Source organism: Argiope bruennichi, chromosome 8 (genome assembly GCF_947563725.1).
Source record: "Argiope bruennichi chromosome 8, qqArgBrue1.1, whole genome shotgun sequence".
Lineage (NCBI taxonomy): Eukaryota > Metazoa > Arthropoda > Arachnida > Araneae > Araneidae > Argiope > Argiope bruennichi.
The window spans coordinates 94,260,366-94,280,029 of NC_079158.1; the positions used below are offsets into that span (position 1 = coordinate 94,260,366).

At 25.8% G+C, this 19,664-nt stretch overlaps 1 protein-coding gene across 3 annotated transcripts in view; it reads left to right on the forward strand.

Annotated features, from left to right (window-relative positions):
• The first annotated feature begins 207 nt into the window (after positions 1–207).
• LOC129980820 (solute carrier organic anion transporter family member 74D-like) overlaps positions 208–19,664 on the forward strand; it is a 345,623-nt gene continuing 326,166 nt past the window's right edge. Inside the window, exon 1 of one of the 3 annotated variants that reach the window (XM_056091219.1) lies at positions 208–1,337. The gene's annotated coding sequence lies outside the window, so the exon portion shown is untranslated. The remainder of the gene's footprint in view (positions 1,338–19,664) is intronic. The other 2 variants (XM_056091212.1, XM_056091214.1) reach the window with 2 other exon arrangements.

Consider the following 19,664-nt stretch of genomic DNA (forward strand, 5'->3'; position numbering starts at 1 on the left):
AATCCATTTAAAAGAAACTAAGAGAGCATATGATTATGTCTCTTCCTGCTTCAGTGAATGTGCCGAGACCATTTAAGTAAACCCACAAACAAAACTAAAATGCCAAATAAACATCAGTATTAGAGAAGAAAATTCAATGTCACTCGCACAGCAGCGCCACTGCAGAGCGCCGTAACGGTCGATATTGCCAGTCCACAGGGCGAAGTTTGACTCAGAATGAACGAAGCAGAAATGATATTTAGGCATCAAAATCGACACTGAGCAGAAACTATGTTGCGTGTCAGTGCTGCTCTGAAGTGAATTTGACATCGTTGCCAGTTGTCATCTGTTTTTCGTCTTTTCAAAATTTATTCCGCTTTCCTCTCTGACTCTCTCTCACCTTTTCTCTCTGGATGTCTACAGGGAGAAACTGCATTCCTTTCGCTCAAAGAAAAAGTTGTTCGAAAAAGATTATCGGGGATTCAAATGTTCTGACTTTTGTGATGTCTATCCAGAACTCCATTTCGTCGCAGTGGCGTGTCTGACAATGAGTTGTAAAGTGTGCATTTGGTGTATGTAATTCCAGGTCCCGAGTTGGAGTGGAAATATTTTAGTTTACTTGTCTGTCAGTAGATGGGGCTATGGAAAGATAAACAATCGCCATTGGTTAGTAATAGTTATACGTCACATGCCCGTCGGTTCAAACCTGTTTAAATAAATTAATAAATTGAGACGTCACAACGTGTTCGCAGGAAAAAAACTTATAACAGCAGTGGATGTTACAAAACTTTTCAATGTACCACCGAGGTCTACATGCCTTGAATACAGCAGCAGCGAAAATTCTTCCAAAATAAATAGGCAACCGCGCGCGCGAAAAGCAGAAAAACTGTCAGTAGAGTCTGGAGAACTCGATTTTTCTTCGTTTTTCTGACCAGTTCAGTGTCAGGGCTAAAAGCACGAGCTACTTACTTATCGCTGCGCTGTCCAAGGTCGCGAAGGTAATGTTTTCTGAGAGACGCATCTTTTTAGAACCGAGCGGCGCCTTGAGCTCTTGTTTGGACAGCATATAAAACGGTGTCAGTGTCTGATGAAAACGATTCGTTATACTTTTCTTCAGGGAGAAACTTCGTTCTGAACGATGTGAGAACTTTTTATTTTATTATTATTGTTATTGTTATCATTGTTCCCGGCGCTTGTTTTCATTTCCCTCGGAGCATCTGTCTAGTAGTAAGCGCAGAGTGCTGCTGTTGCGAACTTTTTGGGCAAGCTGTCATAACTTTTGACAATCGTGACAGTTGAAAATAAAAGTGTGTTTGATAAAGGAAATTTCATAGAACAGTTCTTCAGCATCTATAAAGGTAGGGAGAATATTTTTTAGATACTAATGAGTGATCGGAATTGTAACAATTTATCGCAATCTTATACTTTTTTTACACCACAACAATTAGGTTTCTATTCAATATAAACATAAAAGCTAATATATGGCTTGCAGCTGATAAACTTTCATTCATTTTCATCTAAATATTTAAGTTTTGATTTTGACATCGCCCTTTCATTCATCTCACTAAATTTTGATTTTATAATATTAAAGCTTTATATAACCAAAATACTGAACTACCAATTAAAATATGTTTTATTCTTTATGGATTTTGATAATTTATTTCTAAAATAAAAATGAACTATACGAATGAAAATTTATTTATTTTCATACTTTTATTTAACTTTGGAAGAAAATTATATTTCTTTACTGAAAGTTTGGAATAAAACGCTGCATAATTTTGTAAAAATAAAAACGCCATTGTATTATTCCAAACCTGACGATTACATTTTCTTCTAAATAATTTTGATTTTGGCATCGCACTTTCATTCGGTTCACTAAATTTTGATTTAATTATTTAATAACACTATAGCTTTATATAACCAAAATATTGAAATACCAACTAAATTATGTTTTGCTCTTTATGGATATTGATAATTTATTTCCAAAATAAAGAATGAATTATATGATTGAAAAATTATTAGTCTTCTTGTTATTATTTAAATTTTTAAAGAAAATCATATTTCTCTATTGAAACTATGAAATAAAGTAAAGCATAATTTTATAAATATTAAAACGTTTATTTTATCATTCCATTTCTGACGTTCCACTTCTAAATTTTAATGCCATCTTTTGTATTTGAAGTTATGGTAATTTGTATTTGAATCATTTCTTAAATCTTATCAATATAAGCATAAGTTTTAAATCTTATAAATATAAGCATTACCAAGAAAATGCTTTCAAAAGTGATTTTTTTTATTCATTCCACCGTAAAGTAATAAAAATATTATTTATTTAATATAATATATACATTATTTAAAATATTTTGAAATTACTGATTTAGAAAAGAAATCATTTTTATTTTATTTCAGGAATTTGTTTTATCATGATAATGATTGTAAATTATAATGAGCTTTTCGAAAGAAATGTTTATTAATTAAAATTGAATGCATCAAAATTTACTTGCTAATTAATGTTGATTTGACCAATCCCTTAATCAGCCATTTATTTAATTAATCTCTTCAAATTGAATTTTCTCAGCATTCGGCACTTATTTGTTTCATTTCGTTTCAAACAAGGAATAAAACAAACTCTAATAGCTTAATCTTTAAGCGAAAGTGTTGGAATGTTTCAAAATGGATTCCCGTTGGCCGCCATTAAAAATTGACTGTTCATCAACGAACGTGATGGAGAACGTCAAGACAAATTCATAAAGTTTTTCACCAAAATTTCAATTATACTTCAACGACTATAAAATGATGTACATAATTTATAATTTTTTTATTAATGAAGAAATTTTTTTAAATATATATATATTTTAATTTTTTAGCATTTTCTTTCAATTTTGTTTCATAATTAAAAATGAAATATTTTTGAATTTTCTTGTGGTTAGTTAAAATCAAGTATGATTCCAAGAATGAATTTTAATATCATCATAATATCATGAAAAACATACTGATCAAATGTTTATGTACATAGTGATCTTACAAAGCTAACTTTGTAAAACAAGAATATGAATGTTTAAAATGATTTATTCTGGAAATAAATATTTAAAGCAATTTTTAGTAAATATTTGGAATAAATCGATGACTATATAATCATAATATAATAAAAGCCAAATCACATGGAATTATTAGTAATAATAATTCCATGTATAAACCAATATGTACATGTAAAAATTAGTATAAACCAATTTGGAATTCTGCATTTAAGATTAAATTATTCGAATATTTAAAATAGATAAATAAATCTTATATTTCCATTTTATTTTCTGAATAGAATTTGTGCATTTTTTCCATGCTAAAAACTAGTTAAATTTAAACATTTCATAAACGTGATCAATACGATTTTTGCATCATAAGATAAGTTACAATAAAAAAATGACGTATTTAGTTATTTTTAAATTTAATAAACAAAAACTATTTTCCTTATATTTAATTATTTGCTAAATCTGTTTTACATTTAATTTCCCTTTATATTTGTCGAAAAAAATGTTCAGTGTTAAAATCGATAAAGTACTAAACATTCATAAAGTTCGTATAGTGAACATTAATTTTCTTAAAATAATGTCTTATAAAAGGTGTGTTCTCTGAGTATCAATATACTTATTTAAATCTTTAATCCTATTTAAATTATCAAATTGATTCTATCTGATAAAAATTAGTTTTAAAAATTCTTTTTTTTCTAAATTAATCATTATTAGTTAAATCAAAATGATTTTTATTATCATTTAAGAATCATTTTTCAAATTTTAAATTAAAAAAATGATATTTTTAATATATAAAAAAATAATTTTTCTAAATTAGTATTCATTATTTATTCTGAATCAAAAGATTACATCATATATGGATCGTATGATATGTAGAGTCAGACATTGCATATTTCATATCTCCCCAATTATTTTTATATTTTCACCTTGAAGATTGAATGCTTATTTTGCATTATGTGAAAATGCAAAATGATATCATAAAAGGTTCATATTATAAAATGCCTGTTTTTGCAGTACATGAAATTTATTTTGTAATATTCGAAATTTTTAAATATATTTTTCAAAGTTATGTTTTAAATATATTTCTGAAGTTTGTCTCTCAATTTTTTTTTGTTTAAATTGTTGTCTATTAAAAATTATTACATCGAATTATTTTCTAATGAATTATAGTATTATTTAGTTATTGACTAGTTTATTATTTTAGTAAATAAATTTGTGGACAATTTTCCGATTAGGCAAGTAAACTATATACTTCAAAACTAAATGCCATATATATATATATTTTAATTTTTAAGGACCAAACATTTTTTTATTAAATATGTTTGCACATTGCTTTAATTCATTAATTAATTGCATATGTATGTTTTTATATTATTTTTTAATTATTTTTACGCGAACCTTTTGAAGGCAAAATGTTAATTTAAACTCAAAATTAAAATACAATACAGAATTTAGTTGTTTTTTTTAATGAAAATTTCTAAATAGTGTACTTTCAAGTAAATATTCATTTGTTAGCTATTTCTTACAGATAATAGTACTTATAAAATATAGATAAAAGAAGAATTTTGAATGATTATTTTAATTTTAATAATAAAATTGACACTTATTCATGTTCATAAAGAATCATTAGAATTAAAATACCTAAGTAAATAATCATTATATTTACTATCTACTGTTATTATAATGAATAAATTCGGAAATAATACTGATATTGATAGAAAATTCAATAGTTAGCAGATTTAGTGATAATAAGAAAAAGCATTTAACTTCAAGTTTAAGGTTTTAAAAAAGTATTAAAATGATAGGATATTTTTAAAATCGCTTTTATATTATTACTACATATATTCCTTGTTAATATTTCCATTTCATAGAAAAAAAAGTTTTTCTAATCTCCAAATTCATCATTGATAATCTCCAGAGCTGTAAGACTAGTCAACGGAATATCTGGTTGAGTCGAGTTTAAAAAAAAAAAATGAATTCATCTGATTGGAAGTTAATTGACCATTAGTATAAAAAGCAGTTGTACAAGCTACCCCTATCAAGTTAATAAATCGGGTAAAGGAGTTGTCACTCATATGAAGGCTTCAGGTTGCTGAACTGTCAGTCAAATGAGATATGCTCAAATGAAGCTGAAAGACAGTACAACAAATGTGTTTCGAAGTCTGGGTAATGTCTTTACCATATGAATTATTTTGAGCCGAGTAAATTTACTATATGAATAACTTTGTTTCAAAAAATTGTGAATGAAAAACTCTTTGTTTTTTGTCCAAATTATGTAATTTGTATAATAGGTCTTATACAATTTAAGTGCTATATAAAATCGACGATTAATATGGCATATAAAATTTTAAAGACATTCAAAGAGTTTCATGAGTTAGATAATCTAAGCTTTTCGTATTAATAAGATTAAAAAATTAATGTAGGTTTGTGTTTTTGCGATTACATCCAAATAGAAAGAGAAGGTTTGAAAGCGAATAAAATTTTTTAAAAATAGGGGATAAAATGTATATTTCTATTTTATCAGCAGTAGTTACATTGCTTTTTTAATTAAAATAAAATAAATTAAAAACTTGGAAAAAATCTCAATCCTCTCAAATCATCATATTCTTATCATTCTTTATATTTCATTATCGAGTATCTTAACAAAATGAATGGCATATTAAAACATTTTTTTATCAATTTGAAAGTGTATCATAAAAATACTTAATAGGATTCCTAAATTTTTATGATTAATTCATACTTTTTTTTATTTTTCACAAATTTAGTTTGGAAAAAATTCAATGAATTTTGAAATATATAATTAAAATACGCATGTTGAACGATAATATTTGATAAAAAAATAATTTTATTTATCTGGAATTTTAATTTATAAAAGTGGCATTCTTTTTCACTCTAAGGTCTGATGAAGCTTTATGGTTGCATTTCGACTTCAACACCGAAAGTGTACAGGTTTGATTCGATCAAATATCTCCTATGTATGCATCCTATTGCTAAATTCTTCGGTACTATACTTAATGTGAGCAGATATCGAGTTCATTATTGTTATCCATTTCACGAAATCCATCCTGAAATCTTTAAGACAGAACATTAACCCACCAAAAATTTTAAAAAAAACAAAACTAACAAATATAATCTTATTTGAAACTGAGACTCATGGTTTAAAAAACATTACTATACGAAATGATAATGAATATTATGCATATGTTATTGGCAATATATAGAACAGCGGAATTCTAGTGTTCATAGAATAATAGAATAGCTACGCATTTTGTTGGATGACAGGTGTTTCTAAACAAAGTATGAAGTATAACAATTATTATATACTTTTCCTAGGCATTATATCTAAATATCTAGATATTTATAGAATAATAAATATTATTTAGGCAAAGTATGAGAGGAGGGTCATGATAAGAATATTATTCAACTTTGAAACAAAGAATACACAAAATATCCATTTTATCATTTTTATTAGCAAAGCCACAGAATGTGTGAAATTTTACCGGCACTTTGTGCATGCATGTATGTAATAGTCTTATTTAAACATACTAAACACACTTCGCTAAACATATCATCATCATATTGTTTAACTCATTATCGATTATAATTTCATTCAGGCTTTTTGAACATTTTATACTGGGAATTTATACCATATTCTGCCGGTTTGTAATTTGATATTCTATAGAAGGTTTTGGAATTGTGTGAAATGTTAATCGTTTCATACGTTGCTGGCTAGTTTACGGCATTCTATATAGCATCTAGGCATGCTGTCGAATGCCGGTTTTCATATATTCTATAAATTGAAAACCCGCATTTCATATATTCTATATATTGGCAGTAACATATAAATTTAATATCTCTAAAATTTTCTTATTTACTCTAGAGTGCATGATATTTTTTTACAAAAATAGATATATATGTTTTGAATCGCTAAATATAATCTAGGAAAATTATTTTTAAAAAATTTTAATTATTTTTTTGTGAAATTAAAAAAAAATTTTAGTGCCAAATGGCTACATGATCAATTAAACAATATCCCAATGACACAGATCACATTATAGCAATTTTACAATAAAAATAAAATTCACTTTTTAACCAATATATTTTTTTTGCAATACAAAAGAAGAATATTTTGATATATTTCAATGGTAGAAACTATTTATACAACAGCCATCTTGTTGTTTTTCCAAGTTTCTAATTTAAATCTAATTCTAGTACCTCTATTGTCATGCATTTTCTATAAATTTTTATCAAAAGGCATTTAAAAAAGGATGTCCAAGCACTCACTTTTGCTCTTTGGAATAGTCATGTGAAGTTTATAAATGGAAATAAAAATGTGTAACCAAATGGCTACACAATGCATAGTAAGGTTAAATTATTCTTTCTCTTTATAAATGCTTATACTGTATTATAAGTATTAAAATTAAAAATTACAGAAATTCCTTTTCATGAATCATTTCATTCGAAAAACATTTAACATTACGCAAGAAGAATCTTCGATTTCCAGCTATTGTTTCAGATGATAGAGCTAAATTATGCGGCATATCTCCAAAGCTTCGTGCTTCCTATCGTCGCATCAATCTAAACAAAATGACGACTGAAGATTTATATTCCTTCATTATTGACAATGTAATAACGGGATTCATACCGATGACGTACCATTATGTTCGAAAACGATCCTATCAGTTACCGGCCCTTTTTGAAGACAGATATATTTTTTAAAAAAAATGCAAAACATAATTCATCTTTATGAAAAAAATAATAATACTGCCGTTAATCCGCTTTTTCATTACTTTAATTGACTGTAATACCGTCTCGACGAGGTTCCAAACATAAAGACCGGATATAGTTTTTGTTTATTGAGAAATAAATTTTAATGCTGAAGTTTATATCTTCTGTTGCATTAATTATGGCAGGTGAAATAACTATAAAGGAAAGCAGATTGGTTTGCCTTAATTAATTAGCATATTCGTGAGGATAAACTTGGCTACGTACGAAAGCATGGAACGGATTTATGCTTAATAAGCAGAGTTTTTATAAGCAAGATGTTCACTCTAATCATGGCCAATATTTAATGTTAATTTCTGAACGGTGAGCGAATGGAACATTTTGTAATTGGAAAAATGTTTTAAATGACGTATGTATTTATATTTTATGCCGTTTGAATCAATAAATGAACTTATAAAAAACTATGAAATCTTAAACATTTATATAATCTCATAACCATATTAATCATATAAATAATATATTCTTGCTACATTAACAATTTAAACAAAAAAAAAATTATATTCATCTGTGAATAGAATTAACTGAATTATGATGTTTTGTTGGCGATTATTATATGTTATTCATTAGTTGCCTCATTAAAAAGTATTGAACTGATTGGTGGGTCTTTTTCCAGTGATATTTTTCATAATTTTAGTATCAAAATGCGATACTTTTTTTGTTTAGAAAGAGTACCAAGAATATTTTTTCAAATATATTTTTATTAGCACAAGACTACTGTGTAAAAATGTATATATCATATTTTTTTTAGAAATACATTTTTTGACTGAAATTACATAAAGCGTAAATCTTTGGATTATACTTTACATCTTCACATTATTTATTGATTTCTGATGAATTAACAAACAATTAATAGGACGCCATTAGAATAAACGGTCAGTAAAAAAAAAAATACATATTTTGAATATTTAGAACAGTTACGATTTATTAAATGGTAGTCACCTTTGGAGATAATGGGGTCACCTTTGGAGATAACTTTGACGGGGATATTTGTCATATTTCATTTCAATTAAATATAACTTCATACCATGATTCCAACAATTTTTAGACATTAAAGTAGTGATATTTTAGCTGTCATAATATATATCTCGTTCATTCTGTACATGAGCCTCCCTAATGGAAACCAGTCTCATGACCTCAAAGCGCTATTGAAAACAGAAATATCCATTTCATTGATCTTCTAACTTTCGCTGTATTATAATTAGTTTTTAATATTTTTTATTCACCTTATAAATTTTTTATTGGTCTTGTAGACAATATATATATTAAATAGAATCCTTCTTAGATTTCAACAGTTGGAGAAATAATGAAAATTATTTGTATCTCAAGACAATTGATTCAATTAGACAAAAAACATTTTTAAAAATCTTCAAAATTCAGAAAAAGAAATTGCAAGAATATAAATTAGAATTATTATAAAAATAATTCTTTTTTGAATTTTAATATGAAGTAAAAATCAATTTTGTACTATAGTATTTTTGGAAATTATGGTGGGAAACATAAAAATATCGGTTAATTTGTATTCAATCAAAATTCTAATTAAAATTTTTTTAATTCTATTTCGATGTGTACATTCCCACCTTTTAATGTATTATATGTACCATTTTTGGTAGGTCTAGTTCAAACGGCCTGATATACAGAACACCGAACACACACACATACATCATTATTAGTATTAAAGATATCAAATTTTCTTAAATCAACTCAATTCTCAAAATTCAAATTAGTTTATAAAAATGTAGAAATTTGTAAAACGAATGAAAATACATGGCGATGCGATTCCAGCGATATTCATAGTGTTGTTTGATGGAAATGTAGACATTACTAATAACATCAATAAGTATTTCTGTGTATCCACTTTCAACGCTTTCTTCACCTATTCGATTATATCTCGTCTTACTCTACATATTACTTTGAAATATTTAATCCCGCAAATAAGAAATTTTTTTTATGAAATCCGAAAGAAAGACTTGTCCTAACCTTCGATTCATCAGAATAAAGTAAAATACATCATTATATCACTATTGTAATTGATATGTGATTCAACTTCAGCTTGGAAATTTTTATGCATGTCATTATAGTTATGTACGAGTAGTCTAAGCATGCTTACAACTTTGATACGCCATTTTGAAGACGAGATATGGCTTTTAATACCTCCAGTTCTAAAACAAATGTCTTTTGAAAATTGCAGTAGCCATTTTCCCTATCTGCACTTGTTCAAAAGATGTTGTGAAACAAAATTTCTTTCTTAATTAGAAGAGAATATTAACTTAATTTTTCACAATTTTTTTCTGTTAACACTCAATTTTTATTCGAACATGAACAATTTAAACAAATTTTGAAAATGTCATCATTTTGTTATCAAAATTATAAAAGCTTAAATCTATACGTAAGCAAATAATGAAAACAAATTCTTAAAAAATTATAATAAGTCAAAATTTGAGAATATTAATTTCACATATTTACGATATATTATAATTAACATTTAATTGCATATTCTAAAACAGCTGCAAGAGTTTTTTGAATATTTATTAGCCCCATCGGAATTAACAGCTGGTAAAGCTCATTTGAAACCATCTGCATGAATTGTTTTTATACTTCATTTGAAGAGTTAGTAAAACTTGAGCAGCAATTTTATTATATATTCCCACAAAGATTATATTCATTGCAGCTGCTGAAAAGTAACCTAAAAATAATGTAACTTACTATGAACCTTTATAGAATCTTCCAAAAGCTATAAAATGGCTTGGGGAATAAAACAAAAGAAATTTTATAAGGAATTTTTATTTAATTATTTTACAGGTGATATACAGGATAATTATTTTTATTATTATTTGTAGATGAATAATTTATGGTCTAGAATATCACCGAATTAATTATTCATATTCAGTAATGCACTTACAAAACACAGTGAAAATCATAATACTTAAGCCTATTTAATTACTATAACTATATTTTATCACATTCATTATAGACTCAATTTAATCAATACTATTTTTTTTTTGAAATTATTGCTTTGATTATCTTAAATTGATTGAATTTCTTTGTGTGACTATGTTTGATTATCTATTTAATTGAACAGAAAATACAAAAAACGAACTTTCACAAATACACATATTCGGTAGAAACATATTTCTGTAATAAATGATTTTTTTCTTATTTCTGAAACGTAGAAAAGACAATAAAGTTATAAATATTTAAAACGAATCTCATTTTATCTTAATTAATATTGTTTCCAAAAATCTTTCAATTTTTATAATTTTATGATTAAGAAATTTTTTTTGTACATTTCATTTGCACTGTCAAATCCAAACAAACACTGATTTGAATTTTTTTTAAAACTACGATTATGTATTAGTAGGATATAAAATCACACATATAGATTTTCAGATATTGATTTTATATGCGGTTTTATAATACATTTCAATGCAAATTAAAATTATGTAAATTTTAAGGAGGCTTATAACCATTAAGAAAAACATAATTTAACTGATTTATTACTTCAAATTTAAGTGGAGAAATTCAGATAGTCTCCAATTTTATATATTTTCTGGGTTGCTTCATTTCAAGCAATTAAGTTGAGAAATCTTTCATCCAGACTTTTAAAAATCAAAATTGCTTCCCAGTTTAAATCAAGCAATTTCTATTCTTCTACTTTTTTTCTTCATCTTTAATGAATTACTTTTAAAAAGCTATTTCTTTAAACATATACCCAATCAGTTTTGCAGCCACGAGTCAGCAATGCTGAAAGAAAGATTTTTTTTTTTTATCAATGGGCCGATGATATTGACGTCAAATGTGTCTATCATCTGGCATTAACGAAATAGCAGCGCCAAGCTGCATTACAGTAATTATACAGCATTTTACACTTTAACGCACGCTACTTAAGTGAATTGAACTATGGTGTTGAAAGTGTAGAAACCCAAAAACGAACAATTGACCATCTGCTTCAAATTATACGCCTTTGTTCGTGAGTGAATGTTTCTCCTACTGGTTTAGCTCACACATCACAGTTCTTTGTGCTTTCTTCAAGAACGATAGAACTCTGCCTTCAGAATACAGAGTGTGTCCTCCAACTATGAAATGAGCCGTGAAAGTTAAACTATACGTCTTGCTACAAATTAATAAGCATTCCGACAAAGATCGGGCACGTACCGGGTCACAAGACGAGGTTTTAATTTTTTGTGAAAAACACATGTTCCCGAAGAGGATTATTTGTAAAATCGATCGGAAGGCAGATGTTTTTTTTTTTTTTTGTAGATAATGATACTGCAAAGTTACCAAAACAAAATTAAATGTAAAAAATAAAATAAATTTGATATGTCTCCCTACCAAATTTAGTAGAAGCAGATAATATTTTTTTTCTTCCAAAACAGGTATTCGTAAAGTGTGGGTATCACCCCGACTGGGTTAGAATTGTAAATTATGGCGACCGTGAAACTTTTCATCGATTCCCGTTTTGAAATTCTTTCAACATGTGAAAGCAAAATTAATCGAAGAAAATAATCTTTACTTAAAATATTTCATTTGAAATTTTCTTACTTGAATTTACTTTGAGCTGTTCATAATACATGCGTTATTTTCATATTTATTCTTCAAATTTTGGTCAACTCACTTTTTTTCTGATAGAATGATGAAAAAAATAAAATATTATTCGAACCTCTAGTCCGAAACCTAATGATGATGTAAACCTAACCTAATGATGATGGAAACCTAATGATGAATGATTAAGTTTTTAGCTTGATTCGTCGTTTTTCTTAGAAAAGTGAAATGCACGAATTTTATTTTTAAAAATAAAATCACTCTTAATTATATTGCAGCGTTAACATGCATAAAAACTATTTTTTTAATGTCGTGTTATATATCTATAAAACATTAAAATATTAAAACAATGAAAAGTAATTGTGAAAAATAAACTTTAAAATCTATTAAATTTTGCAAAAATTGTACGAAAATTGGATTAGAAATATTAGTTTTAATTATTACTTTTAAAATTGCAGAGTTAATTTTGTTATTAATTTTAAAATAGCATAGTTAATTTTATTTTTAATTTTTAAAATTTCTTTAAAACATTTTTGTGAGATAAAATGTTTCACAGTTGTAAGGATAGATATTAAAATTTCGATTAATTTTTATGAAGAAAGTAATAGAAAAAATTTAATACTTCTTTCTTAATGAACATTTACTATCCAAGAAATAACTTCTTACCCAATTTGATAATTTGGGTCCGCTGATATAGCATTCAGAGGTGTTTTGCATAATTTTTAATTATGAAAATTAAATTAAGCTGGCCACATGAAGCAATTGACAGATAGTTTGCCAGACTAGAAACATTCTCATGTTATTATTTTTCTACGAAACAGTTTGAGACAGAAAAATGAGATAATTTAACAAGACTTGAGTTAAAATAAAAACCTTTTGTATATAATTGAAGATTGAAGTACAGATCCTTCTTATTAAATGAAACTATTAAAATATTATGAAATTTTTTCCTGCATTGCATGAAAATATATAGCAATAAAATTTTAATTTTCAGATCATTCTTTGTATTTTACTGATATAGATTTTAATCGTTATTGTAATCATATGTTTCACTTACATTCGCTTGAAAAGTTTATATTTGTGAATATAATAGAAGTTTTTCTGAATAATAAAATATTCTATTATGCGTCCATATCTCTATTAGTTTCTTATCTTTCGTTAAATTCATTCAGTTTTTCATATATTTATTCCTATATCCTAAATACTTCTATAATAAAATTTACACATAATTTATCTGAAATTGTAAACATTAACTCATTTTGGGTTGTGTGCTCACTATTTGTTGTAGACAACTGAATAAACTGCACAAAGAAGACGCGTTTTTCAGAATATGTTCAAGAAAAATTTTTCAGCCTGCAATTTGAAAAACGGTTTGCTGCTGCACCTAAGAAATACAAATGTTACAAAATGTATTTTTATAATATTTATAAAAATCGAATTTTTTTTTAAATAAAAAAATTACATTTACATGAAAAAAGTGTAATTGCTTTTACATAAAAAAATGTCAGTGTTTCGTTACATTAATGTGTGATTTGGAAATAAAAGGTTATTTTGAGACCAATATTGTAAATTTTTAACGTGGTAGTTCCATAATTTAATCGAAACTCCCTGGTCACACTAGCAGAAACGTATTTAATCGAAATAAAGTGTTGTTGTGAGACGAACATTGTAAACAACTTTTAACGTTGTAGGACGACCGTTAAGTAGGAACTCCTTCGTCACACTAGTAGAAGTACATTTAATCCTCGAAAACATTTTCTGCTAGCTTCAACTTCAAATTCAAGGCAAAAATTAGTGAGAATAGCATTTGGAATCTGGAGCTTGTTTGACGTTCGAACTCGAAGCCCAAGTCTTACTATCCTCCCCTCACATCATACTGATACTTAAATACAATAGAAAATTAAATTAATTTTTCCATAATTTTTAAATTTTTATATAAGTCCATTATAGTTATATAATATATATTTATGTAATGACATATCTTGATATAATTTAAACTCTAATTAATTTCCTAATTTTTAACTTAATTTAGCCCATGTTAACTTCATCTAAAATGGTCACTTATTTCCTAATCAAATTCCCTAGTGAAAGGATTAAAATCCCTAATGCTTACTATATTCTTTTAAAGATACCAAAGATTCTCCTTACTAAGTCTACACGTGTAAAAAAAATCCCTATCAAAATCTCATAGTAAAATCCCTGAAGGTAAAAATTTCTGTCCTTCTTGCTCTTGTGTCGCGATATATGTAAATTGAAGTATCCTTTTACCGCTTTTTACTGTACAAATTATATATCCATATCGCTTCTTAAACAACTGAGTTTAACCAAAATTCAAAAATTAATTAAATATTCAATTAATTAATAAAATCAAAATTTCATCTTTTTTCCGCATTTGCTTCAGATGAAATTATCTAAAAAAATATTTTCAAAACTAACTTAAAAATTGGAAATTTTACCATTTCTATGATATTGATTTCATTTCTGAAAGCGAAAAAGCTGTAAGCTGCCTGAATCGCTCAAAAAGAGGTAAGCACTTGCCAGCAAAGAAGCAGTTGTTTGACGATAGCAGTCACTACAAACATTGAAATATTAACTGATATTTTGCCTTTTCTCCACAGAAACTTTGGAAAAAGTTATTTCGAAAAAAATTACATCATCATAAGATTTTAAATTTTACCTTTTCAACGATATGTGCAATTTTTATTTCAATTATAATTCATCCTATAGAAATTTTAATGCAGACGAGTTTGAAATAATGAAATTTATAAGTCCCTTTGCTGGACAATATTAAGACTTTGAGCTAGGTACTTTATCGTTTTTATTTTCTATTTTATTTCAATGTAAGAAACAATCTTATAAAAGGATTTGCATTTTATAATATTTTATATAAATGCAGTTTTAACATTAGGAATATTATACATAAACAGGTTTTTATCTTTAATAACTCCGTCCTAGTTTAATTCTCAGTAATTAACTAAACTTTCGAGATTTATACAGACGATTTATTATTTATTAAGATCTAAAATGAGATTTTTTTTTCATCTGAAGAATAACCAAAACAAAATCATCTGCAAATAATCATCATCAGATTCAGATAAATATCTAATCTGTCAAATTTGAAACCATTTGAACGAATTTTAAAACCTATGGCACGTTCTGAATTTTTCAGAGCAACATAATTATATGTGACAAGACCAGTTAATTTACTGATACATTGAATGATGGATTTTTAATGATTTTGGGATGCAAATGATCAGCGAAATGAATTCTGTCCTTCAGAATCAAGGTAAAGTAATATATATAAACAATTCACAAGTAAGTCTTTAAAATACTTAAAAAAATCTTTAACAGGAATCCTTTTTTTTTTTTTTAATCATGCAATCGAAGAAGACACATATTCATAAAAAGAATTAAGTATGATTGGGGAAAAAAATCTCAGATAATTTTTTTTTTCAAATAAGTTTAATTTTCAGTTCACATAAAGATATCGTCAGCCTTCATATTATTCTATTATTGAAAGCTGTTAATAATTTATGAAAAATAACCTTGACAGAATATACCACAGAATATTCTTTTCATTATAGTTTTTTTTTTCAAAATTTTTACTATATCATCCTTTCTAATTATTCTAAATATGCCCTGAAAATTATTTAGGTAATATTCAAAATTATATCATTGAATATACATATTATATCAAAGTTTACCAGAAAAATACAGGAATATAGATATCTTTAAATATAGAATATAATAAAAAACTGTATATTTAAATTCTACAAATCGACTTTCGAAAATCAGGTTATTCTAGCATTTTAAAAATTATATCAAAATCGTAATGAATTTTGATAACAGTTTTATTTTTATGATTTAAAAGTCTGAGAATATATATATAGTTTCATTTTTGAATTGAAAAAGGATTAAGTGTACTATTTTTGAAGACATACTTTTAAATATTATTAAATAATCTATAATAAAATTTTGTAAAATAGTAATAGTAAAGTGCTTTTAAACTGCAATTATAAATTTTGTTTTAAATCCACTTACTTTGTTCTGTTAAAAATCATAGAAGTTGACAAAACAAAATAAAACTACTGTACTAAATAATTCTTGTGTTAAATATCATAGAAACGAATAAATAATATTATTTTTCTAAATAATCTGAAAATTATTAATGATTTTTTTAAATATAATATACTGAGCTTTAAATTAATCCACTCAACAATAAATATTCTTATGTTCTCAAAAACAAAAATGATCAAAACGTGGACATTATAATTGTTTTTATTTCAAAGAAAAGGTTCAATTTAATCTTATACTATATATTACATATATACTATATAGTGCATATTGCAAGTATGCATAAGTAGGAATAATATACATACTTATGCATATTTTCCACCAATTACATGCTTAAATCTTAAAATTAATTCTAAATACTATATATTACATATATACTATATAGTGCATATTGCAAGTATGCATAAATAGGAAAAATATACATACTTATGCATATTTTCCACCAATTACATGCTTAAATCTTAAAATTAATTCTAAATACTATATATTACATATATACTATATAGTGCATATTGCAAGTATGCATAAGTAGGAAAAATATACATACTTATGCATATTTTCCACCAATTACATGCTTAAATCTTAAAATTAATTCTAAATACTATATATTACATATATACTATATAGTGCATATTGCAAGTATGCATAAGTAGGAAAAATATACATACATATGCATATTTTCCACCAATTACATGTTTAAATCTTAAAATTAATTCTAAATAATATAGTGAGTAATTATAAAAATTTAAAAAGGTTTAAGCAGTTTTAATTAATGAATGTAAGAAATTGAATTTCAAATAAATTTGTCTCTTATTTTTTCTCCTTAATTTACTAACTTATTTGAATATTAGTAATAAATAATATAAAAGTGAATTGAATATAGTATATCACTATAAATGTGATAAAATAATATTAATCATTTAGCACGAGATTAAAACCACTCATTGTTAAAAATATCAATATCCTAATTATTCGGTCTAAATTCTTCTAGTAAATATTCCAAAATAATTTATCCTGAAACTCTAAAAATAAATCAAAATTATATCAAAATTGTCTTTTTTGTTTAAAATTTCAATTACTATGAGGAGAAAGTTTAATATTCCTTGTTGAATATTTCTTTAAAACGTATTTTACTAATTTTGCTTTATTAAATTCTTAGATTTTGACAACGAATTCGAATTATTATATCAGCAAAAATTTTACATGATTAATTTTTGCAAATTTTTACTGACTAATTTATATTTGAAATTTTATAATCCATTTTTCGCTGAGTTCCTGATCTGTTAGATATTTTAATACTGTGTATATTTGTGTTTTCAGTGACAAGACTTTAATTTATTAATTTCAGAACTTAGTTATAATTTCATAAATGAACTAAATTTTGATTCCATACAAGCGGTGCCATCTGGTAGGGGATATTAAAAAATGATATTAAGATTCAATAATATACAGAACAATAAATTATATTTTAAAATCGAAATGTAGAACATGATTAAAATAAGGAAATTTCTACTTTTTTATTGCACAAATGAAATTGACATATTTTTATAAGGCTGTAATAGAAATGTAATGTTAAAATTGTTTCCGCCCTATTTTTTAGCACTAAAAATGTTCTATTAAAATTATTTTTATTCTACATTTTAGTGCATTAACAAAAATATATTTATTCTACTTTTCAGATCACTAATAAATATGTGTTGTTAAAATTGTCTTTATTTGATTTTTAAATGAACTAATAATAGGGTTATTAAAACTTTTATTTTGCCTTTTTTGTGTACTAATAACAAACAACATTCTGCTAAAATTGTCTTTATTCTACTTTTTAATGCACTTACAAAAATATGCCACTATAATTGTTTTTATTTTATTTTTGGGTACACTAATAAAAGTATCTCATTGAAGTTGTTTCTATTTTATTTTTATTGAATGAATAAAAATGTCCCGTTAAAATTGTTTTATTTTACTTCTTAGTACACTAACTAAATGCGCCATGATGATTATATTTTATTCTATTTTTTTTAGTGCTCTAATACAAATAACCGTTAAAATCTTTTTATCCGACTTTTTAGTGCAATAATAAAAATGTACAATTAAAAATTTTTTATTCTACTTTTTAGTGCACTAATAAAAATGTACCTCTCATGTTTTTATTCTACTTTTTATTGCATTAATAAAATTTTACTGTTTAAATAATTTTTTTGATATATCTATACAAATTATTCTACAATTCTAACTATTCGTGCAATAATAAAAATGCACTTCTTAAAATGTTTTTATTCTACTTTTTACTACACTAATAAGAATGCATCATTAAAATTATTTTTATTCTGCATATTAGTGCTCTAACAAAAATGTGCCTTTCTAATTGCTTTTATTCTACTTTTCCCTGCAACAATAAAAATGTCTCTTTAAAACTGTTTCTATTCTACTTTTTAGTGCACTAATAAAAATACACAGTATAAATTATTTTTATTCTGCTTTTTAATGAATTAAATTGTCTTTATTCAAACTTCTTACTTTTTGAATACTACGATTTTCTGCTAACCCGAACACCTTCAGGGGTTTCCGTCATCCCTGTTTGGGCCTCCTATGACGAGGCTCACCAGATGACTACTTTCCTTTCTGCCACACAGCACCAGGTGAAAGTCATAGGGCGTCACTTAAAACGAGTGACTTAACTTAAGTGAGGGATACTATGTAAAATGACCACCTGTCTTTTCTTTCTGGTATAATTCGTGATATGCATTATAAAAAAAGCAATTCATTTCACTTCAGAAGAAGTGCATGACACTGAGAATGATTCCAGGAAACACTTTAGTAATTTTAGAAAAGTAACATTTAGAACCACACTACGTCATCTTTAAAACCTTGCCCTTACTATCACTTTTTTTCCTTTTTATTGCCATTAATACTTATATATTTTAATCGAAAAAAAAGACGAAATAATTCCTACTTCAAATTATTTACAATGCCTTTCCGATGGTTATTTCACTTTTTATAACTTTTATATTCCCATTTACTTGTTATAATCAAAAGAAATTAATGGGAAACAAACCCTAATTTACATTATTTGCATTTCATTGTCTCATTATCTCATTATTATCTGATTGTTATGTCAATTTGTAAAATTTGAAGGAACATTTTATTGGTGCAAAATATTTGCGTAAGTTAAATACATATGTTTTTGCTATAAATCATTATACTGATGTGTTGTATATTGTCACAAAATGTTATATATCGTTGATGACTCCAGCTATTACA